General features: G+C 43.6%; 1 protein-coding gene across 2 annotated transcripts in view; it reads left to right on the top strand.

Moving 5' to 3' along the window:
• SEMA6D (semaphorin 6D) overlaps positions 1-12,487 on the top strand; it is a 665,819-nt gene that overhangs the window by 441,123 nt on the left and 212,209 nt on the right. The gene's annotated exons all lie outside the window — the stretch shown is intronic.

Here is a 12,487-nt window from a genome sequence, read left to right on the forward strand (position 1 = left end):
AAATGGGAATTTGTTCCAATGTGACTGATGTTAGGAACAATTTGAGCACAATGTGCATTTCGTGTGCCTTATTTATGATTTCATTCTTTATACAAAATAAAAGAACCGCATTCATCTGAACCAGACAATGTAGGAGTAGACAAAGTGGACATTTTGCATACCTTCAGCATCTGCCAGCTACCTCAGTTCCCCCACATGTGTTGTAAGCCACATCCATGCCTGGTGTCTGTCTGATTTCACACAGCCCCTCCCCCTTGCACCACTTGACAATCACTCACAAACTGCAACCCTCCCATTTCCACAAAAAACTTCAGGTCTTTTTCAAATACAGTTATGGAGTTACCATAGTACTTATGTCTTTCTTGACTATGTAACATATATAAAACTGTGCTACTCTTTACATTGTTTCCACATTTTTTATAATGTGTCCCTGATAAAGTTTCCAAGTGATGGGTCCTCAGCCCCAGGTCCTCACTACGTTCGTGGTATATGTTGTGTAATTTCATGTAACATGGGGGTGTTGAAGCACATATATGTCACATTGCAGCAGAACTGTTTATAAACCAGCAAAGTATTCAATAAACATAGTAATTCCAGGTCATAGTAAGTAGTTTGAAAAAATAAATCAGGGGACATGATTGAGTGTGCCTGGGTGAAACAGAGACACACTGCTCTAGATTGATGAGTGGCCTTGGAAACCTCTTAAGAAGGGCACATTGTGGGGCCAGCACTGTGGCTCACTAGGTTAATCCTCCGCCTGCGGCGCCAGCATACCATATGGGCACTAGGTTCTAGTCCCGGCTGCTCCTCTTTCAGTCCAGCTCTCTGCTGTGGCCTGGGATAGCAGTGGAGGATGGTCCAAGTGCTTGGGCCCCTGCACCCACATGGGAGACCAGGAAGAAACTCCTGGCTTCTGGCTTCAGATCGGCATAGCGCCGGCCGTTGCGGCCACTTCAGGGGTGAACCAACGGAAGGAAGACCTTTCTCTCTGTTTCTCTCTCTGTCTAATTCTATCTGTCAAAAAAAAAAAAAAAGAAAAGAAAAGAAAAGAAAAGGAAAAAAGAAGGGCACATTGGAACTGATACCTGGATAACAAGGAGTCAGCCATCTGAAAGTCTGGAGTAAGAGCATTCCAGGTGGGGCAAGGGTGAGTTTTGTGCGGGTGCAAAGTTTTCAAAGCAGAGATAAGCTTGGACTGTTAGTTACAGAGGGCCAGAACAAGGACCAGAGATGTGAGCCAGTTATGGGGTCTCAATCATATAGACCTAGTAGGACATTGTAAGTAATTGGAATTTTATTTTAAGTGTGATAAGAAGCCATTGGAGGATTTTTCACTTCTGATAGAGGGACACACTCAATTATGGGTGAATAACTGAGGATTGGAGAGTTTACAGCTCATATCCAAGGTCACATTGCTAGCCAGAATCTAGGTCTTGTATCCTTTTGCATGGGAATAGATACACACATGCAGCAATTCCTAGATAAAGTCCTTCATTTGAACTCTGGGGAAGAGAGTATTGATTGGGAAATTTTCCCAAATTGTCCAAAGTCAAATCCAGGATCCATTAATTGCTTCCTCAAGCATGATATTGGGCAGTATTCCAGTTTAACCAGGCTTTACCCAGTGTCCTGTCTCATCCCACTGGCGAAAGAAAAACAGGTCGGACAAAATGCCAACTAAGCCATCATAGATGATAGCAAGATTTGTAAGGCAGCCAGTCTTGCTGAGAGCAACTGCCAGCGCCCAGGTCTAGCCAGCCCTGAGTAGCGCTTTTAAGAAGCCTAATGAGGCAGTCAGTGGATGTCGACATTGCTCTGTGACATGAGAATTTCTTGACAGTGGATTATAAGGCCCTGCAATGAGTCACTGAAAGAAGTTGGGGGATTTCTCTTCTTGGATAGATTGACACTTGTTTCTTATCAAAGCCAGTCAGAAGACAAAAGAATAAATTTAACCTGACAACAGGCTAAATGCCACAGGGTAAATGCTTTGGCAAAAAGCAGCCTCTGTGGGGTTTTCTCTGCACTAAGCAGAAGAGGCAGCTGCCTCTGGGTGTGGTGTGAAGGGCATGCTCCGGGTCCTGTGTGGGTCTGGAGCAGGTGGCTGCGCTGTGTGCAGTCTCGCAGCCATGGGCTCCAGCAGTAGTGGCTCCTACCTTCAGTGCCCCTGTTTTTCTTTTCTCCTGTAGAAACCTGGGGCAGAGAGGGTGAGTAGCGAGGTGCTAAACAGTTCAATGACTCTCAGTGTGTCTTCCCAATCCCATCCCCCACCCTCAGCCTGTCAACTCTCCAGGTCATGGCAAGATCTATATGTGATTGCTACTCTTAAAACCACTTGTTCTCTACCACCTTGTTCTGTATTTATATAGTCTAGAGTCCTTCACATAGACACTGATGTGTCTTTATGCCTTTTCTAACATTACATTGTGTGCCAAAAAATATTGCCAAGCTCTCCGTTCCCACATGGTTCCAGGAGACAGAGAAAGGCCCCATTCATTCATTCATTCATTAAATCAACACCTACAACAGTACTTCAGAAAGCTTCTATAAAATAGAATAAAACAAAAGTTTATTTTGGTGCAAAGAAATTTGAAATACATGCATACGGGGGTTCTTCACAAAATTCTTAGAAATTGCATATTATGAAAAAACTTATCCAGATGTTTTGCATCAAAATAAGCTTCTCTTTAATTTAATTCTATATTTTCCATGAACTTTCTGAAGTACTCCCATATTTAGTAAGTTTCTAATCAGGGCTATGCACTCACTATTTTAGTTGCTAGTAGTTTAACTATGAATAAGACAGGCACAAGTGCTGCACTTCTGGACCTCATCCTAGAAGGTTCATCCCTTTGCCAATACAAGTGAATCTCAAGAGTGGCCCCAAGACCACATCCTTAGAGTCAGCAGAGATGCTTGTCAACGCTGTGAATTCCAAGGGTAGGCATTTGGGTAGTGGTAAAGCAGCAGCTTAGGAAGCCCACAAGCCAGATTGGAGGGCCCAAGTTGAGTCCTGGCTCCTGTCATGATTCCAGCTTCCTGGTAATGCATCCCTAGGAATCAGCAGATGATGACTCAGGTACTTGGTTCCCCAGCACCCATGTGGGAGATCTGCATGGAGCTACCAGCTCTTGGTTTCCCCCTGGTCCAGCCCTGGCTGTTGCAAGAATTTGAAGAATAAGTCAGGGGGTAGGATATCTCTTTTTCTCTCTCTTTTTCTCTCTCTCTCTCCTTTTCTCTCTCTTTCTCTCTTTCTCAATTAAAATAAACAAACAAAACGGTTTTTAAAATGTGAATTCCAAGACCCCCTCTAGATTTGCTCCCTGAAAAACATTTTTCAGAATGGTGCCTTGAAACCTGCACTTTTTCCAACTTCCCCATTGATTATTATAAAAACTGAAATTTAACAACTACTGCTCCAATGAATGAAGTGTGAATCTTCCGTAAAGAGCTGGTGAACCTTTTCCTGCTAGTGAGATCATTTAAGGATGTTTTCTCTAGAACCTCTATATAATTCATAGGTAGACAGGACTGGAAGTTGTGTGGGTTCTGAATTTGAGGGCAACTAGAATGCTCCCATCCAAACAGGAAATCCCCAAGAGCTGTGTATTTTGCTTCTGTTGTGCTCAGGCACCATCCTCTTTTAAAGTCAGCTACTTCTAGGCATGGTTTGGAAGCAAACAACAAGCAGTTACTTCTGCTTTGATGTAAACAAGGACTCCATACATCTGTTGGTGGTGATAGCTAGCAGAGAGCAGAAACCAGCACTCCTATCTCCCAGGACGTGTTGCTATGATTCCATGCTAGGCAACTGTGACAGCATTAGGGCTTAGGGTATCCAGATGAGAAGGGGAGGAAGGGGAAGGAAGGGAGAGCTGCAGGAGTCACTTCCGCCTACCGCCACATCTGCTTGAGCTCCTGTCTTACCCAGACACACCCAGTGAGCAAGGGCAACCTCTAGTGCCCTCCCACTGCAGATGCTCTTCACCTTGCTCGCAGCACGGTTGCCTTCTGCCTGGCGTCAAGGGGATTTGTTGGTGTGTCATCCGAACATCCATCGTGACACATATTCCTGCCCTGGGCCCCCTGGACCAGGCTGTAAACTTCTTGAGGGTAGGGCAGATCCCCGTGTGATTCATTTTTGCCATATCCATGCTTCTTCCCAGCACTTGCATATTTATTATGTGGATGAGTATTTGTCAAGAGAATGAATGAAAGCGAACTGAACAGATGGAAATTTACAGAGGTCAGGGCCTGGCTCTTCCTGATTTATTCAGCCCCTGGCATAGCATCCCATGCAAATAGCCATTTAATACTCGCATTTGATGATCATGAAAGTGATAATAAAGCCCTGCAAGGGATGATTGAGGATAAGGCTCTTTATTGTTGCTATCTTTTGTTGCAAGCCATCTCGAATCTTTTTTAGAAGTAGGCAGGGTATAAATAATAAATGAGTGAGTGGATAAGGCTTTAAACCCCTGGGGACTTTCTAGCCTTTCCAGTCCATCTTATACCCCCAGGGCATAGCAACCTTCTGGGAATGGGAGGTGAAGAGAATCTTTTCATTCATTCAACAAATAATTTTTGAAAGCTAGACCATGCTTCTGTGAAGCAGTAACTTTGCTCTAGGGTTTCTAGATGAACTGGCTCCCGAGGTCTTTTTCAAGGCTATGATTTGTGATTCCACTCAGGAATGTTGGGGATATTGATGAAGCAATATGGATTAAAGTTCCACAAGCATTGAGAGTTAGTGAATGTCTGTGAGCAGTGGGTCCCCGTCACCTCTCTGTCTGTCTTAATACAGCAGCACCTGGTAAAATTGCTTTAATACTCTGTTTGTCATCTGTTTATGTCAGGTCAGATCTTCTCCCAACTCTCAAATGAAACCTGATGTGACCTCGCATAATACAGATGTGTCACCTTGTAGCAAACCCTGAACAAAGGTCATACTTGATTCTGCAATGCATCAAAACAGGAATTTTTTATGTATATGAGATTTACCTTTCCTAAGCATTTTGCTTCTGGTTGTATAAATTATACCAGTTGATTAAAACAGGCAATCACTGTCTGCCTGTCAGAGGTGTCTTAACTTGCTATATATACTTTTGGTAAATATCACAACATTATTTTAATCTCTAAATCGGATTTGTCAGGTATGATTCATTTAAATGGCTCACACACCCCAAATTCTCTCTGACAGCCCCGGTGTGGGAGCCTGTCCTCATCTTGAAAAGGTAATATTGCCTGGGGCTGTTGCTGCCTTAATAGAAGCAAGAATACTGTGTGGCAAGAAATAAGAGAAGACAGACCAACTTTCATAACACGTTTCTGCAAGCATCCAACACCTCAACCATGCAGCATCCTTGCACAGAAATTGGCAAGATGCCCCTGACTCAGAGAAAGGCCCCCAATACAGTATTTATTTCAGTAAGACTATTGATTATAGGAAAACACAAAAAGTATCCATCAATTATTATGTGCCATGCACTGTGCTAGGTAATTTATACGAATGCACTCTTATGTTCAATCCCGATAGGAAGCCAACTAAGCAAGGGTTACTATTATATAAATGCAGAAGCTCAAGTTGAGAAGAGCTTAGAAACTTGATCAGGATCTGTCTGGCTCCAGCCTGCAGTCCTAACCACCGTGGACACAACCTCTCTACATCTCTTTCTGGCTTTTGGAAGGAGGGACAGAGCTATGGGAGATCATTTGTTTGGGATTATATCCCAACGCAAGACCACTGTAGATCCCCCGAACCCTCCAGTACTTTCTTCACCAAACCTATTGCTTTGCTATTTCTTAGCCTTTTCACCTGAGAAGTCCTTTCTATGATCATAATAATGGACAATTATGTTTAATATTTACTAATTATAAAAATGCCTTTTAAAAGGGTTCTGTTGTATGCTGTTTATCATAGACTCTTGGATGTGTTTGTGGTGTGTATTTGTCAGTTTCTTATCACCATGGCAGTTTATTTATAAAGAAAAGAGGTTTACTTAGCTTACAGTTTTGGAGACTGTTGTCCGCTGGCTGCATTGGAGGGAGCAGGAATGGGAGCAAACAAGTAACTCTATCTACAGCCTAGAGATGGTAGGAGAGGATAGTAGGAGCCAGGCTTGTTCCTTGTGTAATAATTCTCTTGGCTTAACTCAAGGACTTGTGTAAGTACTACCTTCCTAGAACATGCCCCTCCCCAGTGACCTAAGAATCTCCTACTAGTCCCACCCACTTAAAAACTCTCCCCCCTGGGGGAGCAGGCCTCCATTCACAATGGATCCTTAGGGAACGTTCAAATCACACCCAAACTTTGGCATAAAGTATTCTTTATTTAGTACACACAATGCTTAGCAAGAATAGTGAATGGGACTTCTTACAAGAAATAGCAGGGGCCTATAATGAGGCAGGAACCAGCGCAGCAAAGATGCCAGGGGAAACTCCAAAAACCTAGAAACAAAAAATCTTAATTTATATCCACCTTCTACCCTAGGGAAGCTGTGGTTGAGCAAAGAAGTTAACCAAACTGAGCCATAATATCCTAATTTTATACAAATGTAAGGCATTTTACCCACCTCTCAGGTGTCTGGGGGAGACCATTTCTGTGCAAGTGCTTTTTGGTATAAAATATTAACACAAATACAAATAAATAAAAGGTGGCCAAATTATCCAAATGTTTGATGGCCCATCACTGAATACACCATGTTTTACTAAATGAAGGCAAACCCAGTGTAAACCAAGACCACATTAAAATGGATTTCCACGTGTCAGGCCTCCCCTGCTCCAGCAGCTGGCTAATGGTGAAAGTGCTTTGTGGAATTAAATGAATTTTCTTCAATGAAAAATCCTGTAGAACAGATGCATTCACAAGCCCCCCAAGCCTGTCACCATCAATCTGTAAAGAAAATTCTGTTTTGCTACTTGTTTTGTGCTAGAACTGTATTTCAATGCAGGGTGAGATTTTCAAAATGAAATTTGACAGGCTTTTTACAAGACCTGCCTGTGTTTGTGTTCACTCTCTGCTCCCTAGGGTGCTTCCAGTGTGCTGGGAAGGCTGCCAAAGGGGTAGACTGGAGCCTCAAGTCTCCAGGGGGTCTGGGTTTGAGGAAAAAGAGAAGAGCAGGGTGTGATTGCAACATAGGAGCAACAGAGGGGTAGGGCTCCAGCATTCTTAGGTGGGCAGTCTCTTCCTGCAGCTGGGGGAGCTCAGAACCCATAAAAGGGGCGCACAGAGGGAGGAAGGCAAGGGCTGGCAGTACAGACTATCCGAGAGACGAATCTCCCTCTGCCTGCCCCATTCCACCAGTCACCTGGCTCTGCCCAGGTTTCCAAAGCAATGCCATCACCCCACCTTGACCTCTGTCCCCCAAACACCCCATGTTGGCTCTCTCCATTTTCTGTCCCTGTCACAAGAGTATCCAAACTGATCCCCGAAGGATAGCATTTCAGACCTCTCTGAAAAGCATCATTCATTGGGAAATAAATATACCCCAAATCTAACCCTATCTCCTGCCAAACCTCAGCCATATGGTTTGTTTAAGGATATTACTGTATGGAGAAGAGAAATAGCACACTGTGTGGTGTAAAACAAATTCTGCCTGCAGTCCTCTGGAGCCAAGGCTGGCAAACATTCTCAGTACAAGGCAAGATAGGAAATATCTTAGGCTTTGCAGGCCATTTCGCTTCTGTCACAAGTAATTTACCCTTTCTTTGTTAGCAAGCATAGATGAGTGTGGCTGTGTTCCAATAAAACTTTATTTACACAAACAGGTGGTGGAGCCAGAATTTGGTGACCATTGCTCTGGAGCAATAAGAGCAACAACTGCCTCTCCTTCTCCTCCTCATCCTCTTTCTCCTCTTCCTCCTCCTCCTCATCCTTCTTCTTTATGACTTACTACTTTCCCATCTTGTAAATTGCAGAATGCCTGTCTCTCCTCCTCCTTCTCCATTGGCGTTGACAGGTGAGCTTGCTACTGTGCCTAAAGGAGAATGGAGCTGGCAACACTGATGTCCTTGGACAGTTGTGGTCCTTCTGCAAAGAGTGACTTGGAGGTAATATTGTGTGCATGTACTGCCATCAGAAAAAAGCAGGGGTAGGATGTCTCAATTCCTAACTGGAGGAATTAAATTCTCCTGCCACCTCTGGACAGACTGATCTGATTGGCTTCAGCTCTCTCCACCTCACTCCTCTTTCTCACATGCCTCGTCCCTGTAGGGAGAACTGATTAGCCCAAAAGATCCACAGTGTGATCTGTCTTCATACTCTCCAAGGTATCCTTCCATACTCTCTTTCATCTGCAGGGTCTCCTGGTTCACAGGGAGGCTTGCCTTCTCCAGGGCACACCTCCTTTTCAGAAGAGGGTGGTTAACCCAGATGAAATTCTAACAAGACTGCTTGTCTAAGAGGCTGAACTGTAGCCTGTGCCACCATGATCCTTGAGAGAGCGTTTTGCCCTTCCACTAACTTCAGCAGTTGAGTCCTTGTATCAGCCTTTCACCTGCCCATTCCTGCCTTTCCTCTTTTGTAAGCCACACTCCTCGGACTCAGAGCAAAGTCATGACTTGGGGAGAAGCTTTGAGTTAGCACAAGAACTGCACATCTCAGAAACCACAAATCACCTAGTGGGGGCTGCAGGAAGCCTTCCTTGCAGGCATTTGCAATTGCAGTCTGAAGACCAGCCATCTGGATGTTGTCTAAAAGTCAGAGCTGCTGTTGTGGCTTTGTCTGTGAAAGGCAAAGTCAAGTCCCTGGGAGAATTTAGAGAGTGGGAATAGGGGGTTAGAAGGCAGTTACGCTTAGACAAGACTAGTATTTCCTAGAGGATTGAGTTTTATAGTCTCCCAGTAACCAGAGCCAAAGAGAGGGTTTGTCTGTCATGAACTGAAAGCAATGGTACTCTACCAGGAGATGTTTGGTGCTGTCTAGAAGCATTTTCAGTTGTCACAACTGGATTGGGGGGCAGACATTCTAACAGCATCTAGTGGGCAGCGGCCGAGGTTATATTGCTAAGTATGCCCCGATACACAGGACAGTTCCCACAACAAAGAGTTATCCAACCCAAGTGTCAATAGAACTGAGGTTGAGAAACGCTCAATTAAAGTGTTTCATGATCTTAACAGACCTGCACATTCTGTGGTTGATGCATGAGGGGGAGAGTCTGGGGAGTGGGACGGCAGTCCCCTCTGGACAGGCGCTCTTTAAGGTGTCTGGGCAGCTGGACAGCAGAGGGCATCCCCACAGCTCATCTCCCAGATGGTGGTGACAGAAAAGGTCAGATACATGGGAAGCACTCTCATGATTCCTGTCCTGTGCTGTTATTTTTCCTGACAAATGTAGGAGTGTGGGGGGTGGGGAGGGGGTGCTCGTCTCCACTGGGTGCTCTGCATGGTAGGGAAGGCAGGGAGGGAGAAGAGAGCCTGACTTCTGCTGTCAGACAGAGCCTCCTGGTTCTACTGTAGCCCCCTCCGGCTGAGTGTGGGCTCTGTGGAGAAAGCAAATGCTTCCTGTTTCAGTGGTCTTCTCCTGTTTGTTTTTCTTTCCATGCAATTCTCTCTGCTTCCTATCTTTAAGAAGCAGTTCAAGTTTCTGGTCAGCTCATGTCTTCTTTGTTTTCCAGCGAGTTGATGAATTTCCTCTTTCATTCATTTCCTTTGGCCACTTCAGTGGACTTTATGGTGGAACATAGGTACATGGACAAGGGGTCGTCAGAAAGCTCATGGAAGATGAAAAAACTATGCATGGATTCTAAAATCATTTACACCAAAATAAGCTTCTCCTTTAATTCCACTTTTCCACATGCATTTTGAAGTACCCTTGAATAGGCCACAGCAGCCTCCTAGGGCAGTGAATCTGCCCATTTCATTGAACACAATGTCGTCATGGGTGGCCTACAAAGACCAGCGTCAGGAAAGTGTTTAGGCAAGGCCATGCTGCAGTACGTTGAGGAGATTTGAGCACAGTAGGGATTTCGGTTATCTCTTGCTATGGGATAAGCCACACTAACTCTTACAGGGTTGAAACCATTTTATTATTCTCATGCACAGATTCGTGAATTGATTGGGTTCAGCTGGGTGGTTTTAGATTGGGGTCTCTTGAGAGACTAATTGTGTTGCTCAAAATAACTTTGCTGAAGTCCGAAACCTCATTACCTTCTAGTGTGGCCTTGTTTAGAAATGGGGTCTCTGTAGATATATAATTAGTGAAGATGAGATCATACTGCAGTAAGAAAGGGTGTTAATCCAGTATGATTGGTATCCTTACAAGAAGAGGAGCGAGACAGGAGGGAATGTGATGACAGAGGAAGATATTGAGGTGATGTCACTGAGAGCCAAGAAATGCCAAGGATTGAGGACTGTGACCGGAAGCTCAGAAAAGTTAAAGAAGGATTCTGCCCAAAATCTAAGAGAGAGCGTGGCCCTGCTGACATCTTGATTTCAGACGTCTAACCTCCAAAATAAGTTCCTGCTGTTTTAAGTAATGCAGTTTGTGGCACTGTGTCTGACAGCCCCAGGAAGTTAAGATCTCTCCTATAGTTCAGTCAGATCATGGCCACAGCTGGAATCAAGTAGTCCTAGACTATTCCTGATACTGTAACACAATGCCTAACACCGAGTAATTCATGGATGACAGGAATATGTTTCTCACAGTTCTGGACACAGGAAAGTTGACGATCAAGGTGCTAACAGGTATCAGCATCCAGTATCTGTGTGTCTGAAGAAGCAAGACTTTCTGCTGACCCTTATAAGAAATGTGATGTGTGAGGGCTTGGTGACAGTGAGGTTTGGAACGATCCACAGGAGAAAATAGGAAAGAGCTGATTATAGTAACATAACCCCAGACACCCTATTTTCTGTCAGTATTAAATGATAAATTTTTCCAGATGGATGTTTGGCTAGTGGGTAAGAGGCTCATGTCTTGCATCAGAGCACCTAGGTATAATACCCAACCCTGACTCCTAACTCCAGTTCCCTGCTATTACAGATCCTGGGAGGCAGAGGTGAGAGCTCAAGTGATTGGGTTCCTACCATCCCTCTAGGAGACCCAGATTGATTCTCTAGAGTAAAATCCAGGAGGAAGAAGTTGTTTACTGCTATCAGTGGCATTCCTGTGGACATTTTCCATCTGTAAGCTAAGTTTCCAATAGTCACTGAAGTAGATGTTACTTCTGAAATTGGGAAGCTGGGAAAGTATATTTCATTAAAAATCAATAACTTCCTATGTGAAAGGCCACAAGAGTAGGGCTAGGATGGAAGAAAAAAGTGAAAAAGAGTTTGCAAATCTCAGACTTCAAGATGATCTTACTTTGTTGATGGGAACCAGTTCTCCCACATTTCCCCCTCACAGCATCCAACTGTGCTTGGAGCGGGAAAACAGAACCTAAGTTATGAATCTTTCTGACTCAGCACAGATTAATTGTATCTCATCCCAGAATTGCGGTCAAGGTTGGGTCATTTTGCTGTGATTGATTGACTGGGTGTGGTGAGAGGCAGAGCCCTTTTCCTCATGTTAATTTCAGTTGTGTTAGCTGGCCATTTTTATCAGTGATCATGGAGTGAATTTCTGTGAATAGTCATGTAACTATATGGTAATTGCAAGCTAAATAGAGTGTCTATAACAAACCCTTTTGTTAGGAGATAGAGACTATGTCAAATTACATCCTATGAAAATTACATAAATAAAAATTTGCATCTAGAAGGGCCCTTCAGGAAAATTATGGAAAGATTGTGTAGTTTTTATGTGCATTGTATAGTCGCTCCATAATTGACAAATTGTAATTGTAGTCCATAATACTTTACATCCAATGATTATTCATCATAACTCTCTATATATTCCTTGGTTCATCATGAAAAGTAACAATGTTGCCAATCACATTAATTGTGTTTTCTCAGATTAGTGAGAAAGTACTATAATGAGCATAGCCTTCCAGAATGCATCCACTGATGGAGTAAATCAAGTTAGGGCTTGGCACAGTGCAGCTCATAAAAAGAGGGACCTACCCTTGTGCCTCTTCCTGAGAGCCAGAGCAGTACCACTCACCTGTCCAGTGTCCTTGTCTATAACTTGACCCAGAATTTCAGAAGCATTCACTACTTTTTGTACCATGATTAGTCAAGAAAAGTTCTATCTTCAGTCCAAAGAGAATTACATGGAAAAATCTGAAAATGAACGTTTCAACTTAAACCCTCGAGTTTGGGCCATAACCTGGACATAAAATTTTAAGTAACTAAAAGAATATCTCCAAACATCAGGACATTGTCCTTTCATTCCAAAAATTGAAGGGGATGATTTCAAGTTAAAGTGTCATTGTGGTGGACTCTGAGGAAATTTAATTCATCAGTGCACAGACAACATAATTCACATCCCCTGCTTGGCAAGAGGGACAGGTGCCATGAAGGCTTTCAAATCATGAAGGAAAATATATGTTCCTTAGAGAGTTGAAACACTATTAAGGGACTCACTACCTGATTCCTGTAGGTATAAACACATTCC

Source organism: Oryctolagus cuniculus, chromosome 12, assembly GCF_051225735.1.
Source record: "Oryctolagus cuniculus isolate XC-2025 breed Fujian yellow rabbit chromosome 12, ASM5122573v1, whole genome shotgun sequence".
Classification (NCBI taxonomy): domain Eukaryota; kingdom Metazoa; phylum Chordata; class Mammalia; order Lagomorpha; family Leporidae; genus Oryctolagus; species Oryctolagus cuniculus.